Raw genomic sequence first — 13,471 nt, 5'->3', positions numbered from 1 at the left:
CTTTCCACATTCTACTCTCCATAAACACCACTCTTTTTAATCACAACTTTACTTACAGCTTTACCATGTATCAACAGAATTTCCACTTTGTAAGATCCTTTCAAACTGAAATAATAAAAAGTAATGCTTTTATGATCACAGTATTTGGTAAAGTGAGATGTTGTAGAATAGTATGTGTACTAAGATCTTGCTTTTGTGGAAAAATATTCACTGATTTATCAGGAAGGACACATCAAAAATTACTAGTGGTTATCTTAGGATTATGGAAGTGCTTTTTTTCTTTAGCTTATATGTGTATTCTGATGTTCTGCATTAAACACAACTTATTTATTTTTTAGTGCTTGTGCACAAGACACAGGACAATCTGAGTTAAAGAAACCTGTGTGCCATATTTCATTCAATATTACCAATTCAAATTCACATATTCAGAGTTAACATGATGCAAATGTTGCTCAAGAAATGTTAGTGAAATCTCCTCAGCCAACAAGGTTCAGTTTTTAAACAATAAATTCCCTCAGACAGGAAAATGGTGCTTCTAAGAAAGAAGTAACTTCATGTCTGTTTTTAAAACTAAGGTGTAAGGGTGGAAAATGGCTTGGAATGCACAGGTGACCACAGATAGGGAAGACCATAGGGAAAAACTAATGATACTAACACTTGAGAAACAAGACAAATCATTTCATTGATTTGGATATACTGATTCATAGAAGAAATCACAGAGCAGCCAGTAAATAATCAGATAGTAAGTAAACACTTAAAGGATGATAATGGCCAAAAGAAAAAAAAGAAGAAGCCAAGAAAATACTGAACACACATGTATCTATGTAAATCATTCTGAAAAGCATATTAAAAAAAATTATCTAACAATTTATAACTCAAATTGAATCAGCTCTGGTTTCTTCACCAGAAAAAGAACATCTTTCAATGGGCTTAGCACTTAATTGCAGAGCCAAGGACACCCTTAAAGATGTCTCAAGCAGATGTGTCTGCTTTGAAATGAACTAGTTAAAAATTCGGTATATCGCTAAGCAATTAATATACAAACATATAAATGGACAATCTTTACATATTAAATCAATCTAGAAAAACACACAAGGTAAAGCACTGAGGTAATTTTATTGACTCCCACGAAGAAATTATCTTTAAACCGAAATAAGTAACTCCACTAAGTTAAACCATAAGAAATTGCCAAAATTCAAGCATTCTTAAATCTATAAAAGCAGCAATTTTATATGGTCCCACTCTGTGGTCTGGTGATCAATATTTAACAACCACCTCTCTGGAAAAAAGGCCCTGGTTTGTAGCTTTTGCCAATTCCCATGTTGTAAATAGTCCCATTGTAGCCAGTTTCAAGCTGTCAACACGTCATCACTGAATGTGGAGCTGGAGAGATGCACACAATCAGTTCACCAGCTCCAACACGCCACTGGTTCCACCTAATAGTCTGATCTCATCCTTTCTAAAACTAGCTTTCACCCGAATTATCCAGTTTCCTACTTACGCTGCTACGAAAGCAAAACAGCAGTGGGGGGCGGCGGCTATTTTAAACTGAGCAGTAAAGAAATGAGTCGATATTTAAGCTGAAATCTGAAAGATAAGAGGCCAACCTTGCTAAGGTCTGGGGAAGACTATTTCAGACAGAGGAAACGACCAGTGTTAAAGCCTTAACAGGGCAAGAACAAAAATGGCATGTTTGAGAAAATGAATGCTAATGTGGCTAGAACTTAGTGAGCAAAGATGAAATACTCCTGAGAGGCTGTCAGGGCCATATCTTATACACAGAGTGTGAGACTGTATTTTCTGGATGAGTATAGTTTGTATTTTACTGAGTGGATTTAGTTTGTATTTTACCCTGGGTGGATTGGAAACAATTTCATATATAGTAGTCTGATAAATGAATGAATGCATACCTTAAAGCATTATTTTAATGACCCCTTATGAGACTTAAGTCAAAGCCTATTAATTTTATTAACTTTTGTCAATATAATCGCTCTGGTTACTTCACAATCTATGTAGATTATGAAATTAAGGAAGTGTAAGTATGATAGGCCTCAAACTATGAATAAAGCTGAAATAAATGTAGTGGCAGGACCACACATCAGTTCAGAAATATTCTTATTAATCCAAGATGGTTATTTCATACGTGAAATGCTAACATATGAATTCAGGTAGGTCAATGTCAAATTCTAATGAAGATGACCTAATTAGTCTACAAAGTGTAGAATGATAAATTCAATACTGTAGGAAAACATTTGCTTGCATGTCATCTGAAACAACACTACACAGTATGTAAGTAAACTTCTAAAAAATTATAATAGCCGTAAGTTTTCATATTAAAACTATATTTTAATTTTATATTTTAACGTGAAAGAAAAATAAAATATCAAGTCTGATTTATACATATTATTGTTTAGGAGTTATAGTAACAAGCATATACAAGTTAACTTATATTTGCATATTACAAAAACTGTGAAGATACATACAAATACATACATGTCCACACCTCTGTGATCATGAAAATTAAGTCCACATTATGGCCACATAAAAGTCCATCAGACAAGGCAATCAAGATATAAATTACTACATATTACACAAAAACAGGGAAAGGACTTCCCTGGTGGTCCAGTGGTGAAGAATCCGCCTTCCAACGCAGGGGATGCAGGTTCGATACCTGGTTGGGGAACTAAAATCCCACACGCCGTAGGACAACTAAGCCCACGTGCCACAACTACTGAGCTTGCACACCTCAACGGGAGAGCCAGCGTGCCTACACGAGCACACACACTCTGGAGTCTGCGCCACAGCTACAGAGAGAAAAATCCGCATGCCATAACTAGAGAGAAGCCTGCTCGCCACAATGAAAGATCCCGCATGCTGCAACTAAGACCTGGTGCAGCCAAAAAAAAAAAAAAAAAAAAAAAAAATTTAAATGTCATTTGGAAAAAAAAAACAGGGAAATGTTTAAACTGGTTTATGGAGAATAATTTATGCTTGCACATAAAAAATTATTCATTCAGGAGCTTCTAAGCCACCTATTTCAATAATTTATTTAAAGGATATCTTTCAACCAACACGTAATGAGACCTATAACTCAGAAAAAAAAGAATTAAAAAAAAAAATCTTGTCTCAGCAGAATGAAATACTTAAAGTCTACATATTATTCATTTCTCTTGCACTTTCATTTCCTATCTAAATACCAGTTAAGCTGAAGTTTAAATATATTCCATTTTTTTCATTTAAGAGCAGAAATATGCATATAATAAATATTACTCAATAGACTTGTATACATTAATGTAGCTAGCTGCTACTTTACCACAGAACTACAGTAATTGTGCTGATATAGGCCCCCCTCTCTTTTACGAGGGGAATAAACAGGCAGTGCAGTACTGAAAGGACAAGGTACAGAAACAAATTTTTGTACCCCTAACATCCCTCCCTCAAACTATGTGATTTCTGTTTGAGCGTTCTACAAAAAAAACAAGAAATGCTAAGAATATCACCAGATAAACTACTTTCTTGGTAATGGTAACTGCTTTTCTTTAATGAAAGGAGTTTGGCAATTGAAAAGCAAGTAAGTTTTGGTTTTGAATCTCATTTGAACCCATACCCCTGATAAAAAAATGTAAGTGCAGTCCAACTTGCAGTGTCTACACCCATGTAAATCAATAAGACTTAGAATTCAAGAAACAAAGCCTAAAGAGAAATATGGGGCAAGCCAAAAAAAAAATTTTTTTTAAGTGGCACCCTACTTCCAAATCAGGCTTTCCTTTTCTTTATTCCATTTACCTTACCTCTCTTCATTGCTTTCTCACCTCCTCTGTCCTTTACCATTTTTCTGTGTATTCTCACTTTCTATACACAAAAATTGATTTCAAACTTACCATTTTCTCTTGTATCTAAATTTGTTTTTACTTCTTATGGGACTAAATGGTTTTAGGTGAAATACTTTTAACTGAAATACTTTTAGTTAGAAAAACATACACATTAAGCTGTTATCAAAGACACGAATAACAAGCAGCCATTCATTTAGCAAATGTGAGCACCCACCATGTGCAGAATACTGCGGATTTTGAAGTGAAAACAACAAAGCTCTTTCCCTAAGGACATTAAAGCAGGACTGTACCCAGCAGGTACAAGGTACGTGCCTGGTATGGGATAAGCCAAGGAGAAATGAGTAGGACGTGTAATCAGAGAGGCCAGCCACACAGATGATGGAGGGCCTGGTTAGGCACTGTTATATTCTGGCATTTACTCGAAATGATACGAAAAACCACCAAAGAGTTTTGAACATAGGAGTAAAATAATCAGACTTTCATTTCAAAAGGACTGCCCTGGTTGCTATGTTGAGAACAGAGAAGAGCAGAAGCAAGACGGAGACCAGAAAGGAGATGACTAAAATAACAACAGGCAAGAGAGGATGGCTGCACAGCGGGGGGGCAGCAGTTGAAGACAGCAAGCTGTGGTCATATTTATTCTTAAAGTAGATTTTAAGGTAAATAAAAGACATACTTTCATGATACATTTTTTTGAATTACATGTGATTGTGTGAGAAACAGGAATCAAGAGGGTCTATAAGGTTACAGTCAGAGAAACAAAGATGGAGTTGACATTTAATAAAATGAGGCAAACTGGAATAGGAACAATCCTTGGGGTGGAGGAAGGAGGATGAGGGGTTCAGTGCTGACAGGTTAAATCTGGGATGTCTAATTGAAAATGCTGACTAGGCAGCTGGGTATATAAGTCTGAAGGTTAGGAAAGAGATCCAGGAGAGAGATAACATTTTTAGTTTGAAATATATGATAATTCTAGCTAGAGGATAGGATGAGATCACAGGAGACTATGTATAAATACAGAAGAGGTCTAAACATAGAGCTCAGGACAATGCCTTATTTTTCAGAAGTTGGGGCAACAAAAAGGAACCAGCAAAAGAAACTGAAAATAAGCAGAAGTGCCCCAGAAACAAAGGAAAGAAAGGTTTCAAAGAAAAGAAAATTACCAACCACTTCAAATGCTTCTGCTGCTACATCCAGTGAGATTAGGATTGAGAACTGGCTGGGGAATTTGTCACCAAGGAGGTCACTAGTAAGCAATCTCACAAGATCTGTTAATGTAACATGGAGGAGGGAAAAAAAACCAATTGCAGTGGATCCAAGACAGAAAGGGAGTACTGGTGACCACAAATAACGACTCTTGAAGAACAGTAGCTGAAGAAAAATGTACTACTGGGATAGGTTTGTTTGTTTTTAAAGATGGGAGGGACTTCCCTGGGGGTGCAGTGGTAAAGAACTCACCTTCCAATGCAGGGGATGCGGGTTTGATCCCTGGTCAGGGAACTAAGATCCCACCTGCCATGGGGCAACTAAGCCCATGCACCACAACTACTGAGCTCGCGTGCCTCAACTAGAGCCCTCTTGCCGAAAACTACACCCACTAGAGCCCAAGCCCTGGAACCTGTGCATCACGACTAAAGAAGAGAAAACCTGCACTCCACAACTAGAGAGAAGCCCGCGTGTCACAATGATGAGCCCATGCGCCACAATAAAAGATCCCGCATGCCGCAACTAAGACCTGATGCAGCCAATAAATAAATAAATAAATATTTTAAAAAATAAAGATGAGAGATGTTTCAGCATATCTATATGCTGATAGGAATAATCCAATACAATGGGAAACACTGATGAGGCAGCTCATTGGCAGGCAGGAGAATGGGATGAATCCTGAGGCAAAGCAAAGTCCCTGACAGGAGGGGGACAGAACCAAGGGTGTGAGAGGTGATGGTCACAGCACAGTAGGAAATGCATAGTCTGGGTACAGATGCGAGGAGACATACAAAAGTTTTCTCCTAATTGCTTTCATTTTTAATATACAGGAAACAAGGTCTTCAGCTGAAAATGAAGAAAAGAGGCACTAGAGGTTTGAGGAGAGGTATAAAATTGTCATTTAGGGGACTGGCAGAGTGATTCAACCAGGGACTGATTGATACTATGATTAAAGGACCGTGGATAGCACGAAGGACCCTCCTTGGCCAACACAAAATGAGAACAGGTCAGCACAGGTATGTCTTCCTCAATTCACGCTCAACTGCCAGGTATCGGCTGGACTAGATGGAGAACTGGATTCGGGGGGTTGATGGTTACTGAGTAAGTAAGTACATGAAGGGAGAGGTGCTAAAAGAGAACTGAGGCTTTATAAAAGGGAGAAATTTTAACAGTGGACTATGGATTCAAAGCAGGATAAATAATCAAGTGAGGAAATGGAGGAAGGAGGGGTTGGGACGCTAAAAAAGGGAGTAGCAGCAACGGATTGTACAACAGGTCCCAGACACAGAAGTACAGTTCAAGTGGGGTGCCTGACAGAAGGAACTGGAAAGATAGGAAAATGAAACCCCGATGGAATGCTTGAAACTGTGTTCTGTGAAATAATCTTAATAAAGTACAGGCAGGTCTGCTTTAAATGTAACAGAACTATCTTAAAGAGTAAAGCAAAACCTCTCCCAGGCACAGTGAGCCTGCAGATGAGGGCAACTAGAAGGCTAAGGGACTGGAGAAGAAGAATTATATCACAGGAATTATAGCTGGAGGTTCCAAGACATGGAATCCCCAAGAAAACCATTTCCAGCACTCCTCCAGAGTCAGCTTTAAACAACCTGTCCAACTCAGAAGGCTCAGCTGTCAGATCACAATAGGAGGAGCAACATTAAAACCATACCTTTGGGCTTCCCTGGTGGCGCAGTGGTTGAGAGTCCGCCTGCCGATGAAGGGGATACGGGTTCGTGCCCCGGTCTGGGAGGATCCCATATGCCGCGGAGCGGCTGGGCCCGTGAGCCATGGCCGCTGAGCTTGTGCATCCGGAGCCTGTGCTCCGCAACGGGAGAGGCCACAACAGTGAGAGGCCCGCGTACCACAAAAAAAAAACACCATACCTTTTCCCCCAATCCTCTTTCCCCCACTGAACTGGACCCTGGACAGGTGAATCTGACAGCATACTAAAGAGGAGCTGGCAAAGTAAAAAAGAGAAGCCTCTCAGGACTCTTCCTCCAAAGCAGGCTTCTTGCTCTGAAGCAGTTCTGAACTACAAAAAAAAAGTTCTATATTGTGTAAGAGTTTGAACACATTATTATTCTGAACTGCACCTTCTAATGACTAAAATAAGACTATTACTGACAAATGAGCAGAAGACTTTTTACCCCTAAAATTAACTAAAAAAGTTATCTGGTCTTCCTAAGAGCTGGAAAGTCAGGGAAAGTCAATGTACAGGGAGGCTTTTAAGGTACACTGAGAGGAAGAAAGCTGTTTTCTGCTTAAACCCTTATCAAGTCCCATCCATTTCAGTTCCACAAATATCCATGGGCTCCCACTATCTATTAGGTGCTAAACATACACAATGCTGAATATACAAAAAATTCATTTTTGCTTTATTGAGCAAAAAAGTGAAAGTAGATTAAGTCGAATGAAACAAAATGATTTTGGTTTAGTACGAGATGCTTACAAAAATTCAATCCTAAAGATTTAATAAGAAATCTTAGTTTTCTCCTTTTCTTGGAATTGTTTTCATATTTTTCTAACTTTGTGAATTACAAGCTTAAACACATTTAAAATCAATACTTATTTGTTAATAAATTATAATAGACTAAAAAAAAGTCTTATCATGAATTTCTAAGTGAGTAAGCTACAAAATGGAAATAGTGCTCATCATTCAGTCATTTTCAAACACACCTAAATTTAACATGAAGTTATCTAATGCTTTCTAGGAAAAAGAGGGAGTTTGTTTTACTATAATCCATTTTGACTAAAATAGGTTTGCAGGTATTTTATGGTGTCATGATAAAGACAACTCAATTTTTTTGGCTTTCAGTTCAAAAACTCCCTTTGGATGGGGTCCCAGAGCAGTTTCAGCTAAGTCTTCCTCTGTTCATTATTTGTTAGTATTATAGAAAGGTTCAAGTATACTTAAGCTTTGAACTGAGGCAGAATGCATAAAGTTAATAATTAATAAGCTAAATTCCAAGTTTTTCCAGGTAGTATGAAAAAAAATCAGAATAAATGCCCTCACCTAACTATTAAGGGTAAGTACATGTCTCCCTCTGAGACAGATCTAAAACTTTATTTATTAACATTTAACATTCAATAAATGTTAAAATATTACTTTCATGAGAACTGAGATTAAGAACACTGAAATAGATGAAAACTAATGTGCATTTGCAACTGAGAGAAAAGTCTTATGAAGCCTTAACATATACCAGACTCATCCTAAAGCAGATGAGAAATCTAAACACTTTCATGAAAAAGAGAGATAACTGGGACATAAAAACATAATAGAAACCTATCTTACTGAATAAATGTGAGAAGTCAGTTTAAAGCATTTTACAAATGTTAATTAATAGTCTTTCACAATCTATACAGATAATATGGGCACAGCTACAATATGTCATACCAGTATCATTCTTAATCACATCTGATAAAGGACACACTTTCTAAATTATTCTAAAGGATATTACAACAAAAAAAGACAATCAGCCCCAACAATAAACACACATACCCTGATGAAGAAAGCATAAACACACTTCGAATATTCCAACAATTATAAAATGGAATGATCCTCGAATTTATTCAGCCTTAAAACATTATGGAAAAAAAAAAAAAACATTATGAACTACTCCAAGGTAGGAATAATGCCTTGAAAACACGGTATTTTTTTTAAGTACAAAAAAAAAAAAAAAAGTCATTACAGGTTCTAATTTCTTGGAAAAATTACTTTAACATGTCTTGACGCTGTTGACTGTCAAAAACCCTGATGAAATTCTTACCCAAATAAAATATGCCAAGCACTTTTTATTCAACATATAAGGCTTACACTGTTCTAATCATCACTACTACATTTGTTATTAGGTTTCTCATCAACAACAGCCTACAAGGAACACACAGGTGTACGCTATCAAGTCACTCTTCCTACAAGAAATATATATTTAAAGAAAAACTATCACAACTCTCTACCACTAAGATTTACGGGATTACTTTCCTTATTCATAGGAACCATAAAAAACTATTAGCCAGTAAGTGTAAAAATCTTTTTTTTAATGACATTTTGCAGTTTATTTTTATTTTATTTATTTATCTTTGTCTGTGTTGGGTCTTCGTTGCTGCACACAGGCTTTCTCTAGTTTCGAGGGGCGGGGGGCTACTCTTCGTTGTGGTGCGCGGGCTTCTCATTGCAGCGGCTTCTTTTGCTGCGGAGGCCGGGCTCTAGGGCGTGGGCTTCAGTAGCTGTGGCACATGGGCTCAGCAGTTGTGGCTCCCGGGCTCTAGAGCGCAGACTCAGTACTTGCGGCGCACGGGCTTAGTTGCTCCGCGGCATGTGGGATCTTCCTGGACCATGGCTCAAACCCGTGTCCCCTGAATTGGCAGGCAGACTCTTAACCACTGCACCACCCAGGAAGCCCTAAAAATCTTAAAGTTCTATTTGAATGCACATATCATCTTCAACAATGCATAAGCTGTTAACAGGTCAAAAGTGTCCACCTAAATTCAAAAGTTAGGGGCTTCCCTGGTGACGCAGTGGTTAGGAATCCACCTGCCAATGAAGGGGACACAGGTTCAAATCCTGGTCCAGGAAGATCCCACATGCCGTGGAGCAACTAAGCCTGTGCGCCACAACTACTGAGTCTGCGTGCCACAACTACTGAAGCCCACGTGCCTAGAGCCTGTGCTCCACAACAAGAGAAGCCACGACAATGAGAAGCCCGCGCACTGCAATGAAGAGTAGCCCCCACTTGCCACAACTAGAGAAAGCCCGTGAGCAACAACAAAGACCCAACGCAGCCAAAAATAAATAAAATAAATAAAATAAATAAATTTATATATTCAAAAGTTATCTGTAAAAAAATTATTAATCTATCAATACATTATTCTGTAATGATCAAGAGTGACTTTGGAGCTCATTAATTTGGACTTCTGAAGAATCCAAATAAGTACTTTTTATCATATGTAAATAAGATAAAAACGGACAACACAACTATGTTCAGAATTAATAAGTGCAATACTACAAATCATCCTCTTTTTAGTAAGCAGTTTTATCACTGTTTTAATACTAGAGGTAAAATTCAGATATAGAACTACAAATCACTACTAACAGTTCTTCAATTCTCAGTACTATCAAGTCAATACTCTATTTGTAAATGACGAATAAAAGGTCAAAATAAAATTTCTGAACAGGTGCTTTATTTTAAAACACTTCTTATAGAAAAGGAATCCACTGTTTCTCTTAGGAGATTTTTAACAACAGAACATGTTGTACAGCAAAAATTATTTACAGAAAACAGAACCAGAAGTACATTACTTTTCAATAAATACACTGTACCAAAAACATCTAATATGGGAGAGAGAATAAAAATACTAGTTTGTTAAACTTCTTCCTCTCTTCATTAAAAAAAAAACAGATTTTATTAAACTGACAATATGAAAACGTAACCCAATGATCTTAGCCCTATAAAGTTACTTATTAACCTTTAAATAGACTGTTATGGATCTACACTTCCTGCTTTTCACCTGCCATCTTTCCCAATTTTAAATAGGCACTAGGGGTATAAGACAGCCTGTCCTTGCAACATCCATAATGAGGAAAGAACTTCACGCTCAGGTTAAGAAAAAGATAATTGTGGGTTTTGTTTGCCTCTAGGAAATCAGCAGCCAGCACAGGTGCCAGCATTTAATAGGTGCTTAATGAATATCTGCTGAGTAAGTGGTGAGGTTTAATTATATTACTGCAACATTAGCTTTCTTTTTTCCCTTAAAGTTCCCCCTTGCTCAAAAAGCAACTCAAGACCACGCCAGAGTCCCTCAAAAGCACATAAACTTCTTTATTCATAATGAAATGGAAAGCAGGGTCTCAAAAGAACCAAACAGAATACAAGCACCTCTTCTTTATCTTCTCCATTCTTTCAAAAGAAAATTAGATCAATATGGTTGATTTTTAACAAACATCAAAATGTCTACCAACTTTCCTCAAAATGATTAATTTCAAATGCATTTTCTATGCTCCTAGTATTGAAAATAACTGATTTTTCAACAGTATGTGTATGTTGCGTAAAAACAAAAAACAAGCATATAAGCCAAAATAACGTGTTTGACAATTTTTTCTTTAACTTGAATCAAGAGAGTATGTGCCTAAATTGTACTAGATATGAGATCAGCTTTCTCTGACGTTTCAAGATTCATTTTTTCATTCAACTATTTTATTGAGCATCTACTATACGTCAAGCCCTTTAACAAAACGTTAATTTTGTAAACTGAACATTAGCATCAAATTCCCCTTCAAAAGCTTATCACTCAAAATAAGAGCAGCTGAAGAGGGATCTCAGTGTCGTTTCATGTACACATGAAGTCAGCCCATCAACGCTCCTTTTCACCTATTAATGCGGCATCAGCGAGCCGCTAACTACCACACCCGTTACCAAAAATCACAACTAAAGCAGCAAGCGCTGGGTAAAACAACCTGTAAGAGTAGGACGAGTTCCTCCTCCGAGGTGGTCAGGGCTTTCTCTCCGGGCCCCAAAGTACCGCGGCGAGACCCGCGTGCGGAACGCGCCGGGCGCCCCAGGCAAGAGTCCGGCTCCCGAGCCGGCGGTCCCCACCCCTCCGAAACTCACCTGGAGGACCCGGGCCCTCTCCGCCTGCCCCTCGCGCCACCCTCCCAACTTCCAGACCTGCAAAGTTGGGGGGGAGGGGGCTCTTCATTTCCATTTTACAAAGGGGGGCGGTTGGCTCTCTCAGCCGCCCGCCTGTCTTGAATCCGGAACAGAGTATGTAACCATTTTCCAGAAGGAATGGAAGGAAAACCAAAGGCAGGGTCCGCATGAGGACCTCGCCCAGACCTGAAAATGGAGCCGCAGGCTCAGCCCACAGCCCGCAGCGCGCAGCGGGCAGGGCAGGGCCGCACTCGCCCCGAAGCCCTAGGTGGCGGGGGTTAGGGGCTTCGGGCCCCCGCCCAAGGGGCCCCGACAGCAAGGTGGGAAGCCCGGAGCGCGACCCCGGCGGGAGATGCACTCACCGTAGCCTTTGTCTCCCCCGCTCCCTCTGGCCGCGGCCGCTCTCGGGGCCGGCTCCGCGGCTGCTGTCCCCCCACGCCCGCAGCTGCGCTCCCCGGCGCGCTCGCCGCTTCCTGGCCCCTCCCTCCACGCCCTGGCTCGCGCGCAGGCGGGGCAAGAGGCGGCGCGCGCTTCGGGAGCAGCGGGAGGGCCGCGCCGCCGCACAGCTGCCGCCACGCCGGCCCCGCCCCGTACCCTGCCTTGGGGGTGGACACTGCCCGCGAGGTCCGCGGGCTAGAAACCCCTTCCCCGGCGAGAAGAGGGCAGAGAGCTGGGGTTGGAGTCCGCGCGGGAAAGAACGCGCCGGAAGATGGCGATCGGGGCTGGGTGGGAACGTTCGGGAGCCCCTCCCCACTCTCAGCCCGGCAGCCGGCAGCAAGAGCTCGCGCCCCTCCCCAGACGGCGCCTGCGCTGGAAGTGGGAACGCTCCCAGGCGGGCGAGGGTCGTGGCTGAGCCCTGGGACCGGCTGTCTCTCAGTAGTAATTGAAAGATAGATGCCTTGAAATCACCAAACCACCCTCCCCCTTTTTTTAAATGGAAACGTCAGAATTGTTGAATCCGTCATTACCTGGCTTAAGGCCGAGAACACCCACCTGGCATTTGAAATGTGTGAAATTACTCGTCTATTGGATCTCTGAGCCCTTACCTGTATATTTTATATATCCCAGAAATCATAAACACTTAAGAGTGCCCTTATCTAGCAGTCCACCCTCCACCAAAATGCCTACCATACTTGGAATATAATATAGTACGTCTTCCCCGTCTTGATTGATTATATTAGTGCAACATTAGTTTTCTTTTCCCCCTAAATTTAGAGTTAGGTCTCCCTTGCTCAGAAAGCAACTCAAAACCATGCCACAGTCCTTCTAGTTAGTTACTCAGGTCAAAAACTTGGAGTCATCCTTGGCTCCTCTCATTCTCTCCTCTTCACCTCCAATCTGTCAAGCATGTCTGTTGATTGTGCCCTCAAAATAAACCAGAATCAGACCACTTCTCCCCTGCATCACTTTCATCTGCTCTAGCCTCGAGGATACTTCGGTGGCCTACTAAATGGTCTACCTGCCCACCATTAACGCAGTCTGTTATCAAAACAACAATCAGAATATCCTACAAAAAAAAGTCAGCTCCTGTCTCATCTGGTCAAAATCTTCCATTGCCTCCCCATTTCCTAAACTGTAAAAGCTAAGGTTCTTAGAATCTGTCATACGGAATGAAGTAAGTCAGAAAGAGAAAAACAAATACCTTACGCTAACACACATATATGGAATCTAAAAAAAATGGTTCTGAAGAACCTAGGGGCAGGACAGGAATAAAGATGCAGACGTAGAGAATGGACTTGAGGACACGGGGAGGGGGAAGGATAAACTGGGACGAAGTGAGAGAGTGGC

The 13,471-nt window shown here is 40.3% G+C and overlaps 1 protein-coding gene across 4 annotated transcripts in view; it reads right to left on the bottom strand.

Annotated features, from left to right (window-relative positions):
• Nucleotides 1-12,151, bottom strand: part of CDC42SE2 (CDC42 small effector 2) — a 125,877-nt gene extending 113,726 nt beyond the window's left edge. For 2 of the 4 annotated variants that reach the window (XM_060093311.1, XM_060093312.1), the window contains exon 1: nucleotides 12,046-12,151. The gene's annotated coding sequence lies outside the window, so the exon portion shown is untranslated. The remainder of the gene's footprint in view (nucleotides 1-12,045) is intronic. The other 2 variants (XM_060093315.1, XM_060093313.1) reach the window with 2 other exon arrangements.
• Between the last annotated feature and the right edge of the window lie 1,320 nt (nucleotides 12,152-13,471).

This window comes from Mesoplodon densirostris, chromosome 3 (assembly GCF_025265405.1).
Source record: "Mesoplodon densirostris isolate mMesDen1 chromosome 3, mMesDen1 primary haplotype, whole genome shotgun sequence".
Taxonomy (NCBI): Eukaryota; Metazoa; Chordata; class Mammalia; order Artiodactyla; family Ziphiidae; genus Mesoplodon; species Mesoplodon densirostris.
Note: the sequence above shows the minus strand (reverse complement) of the source record. Positions and strands in the feature narration are given on the sequence as shown.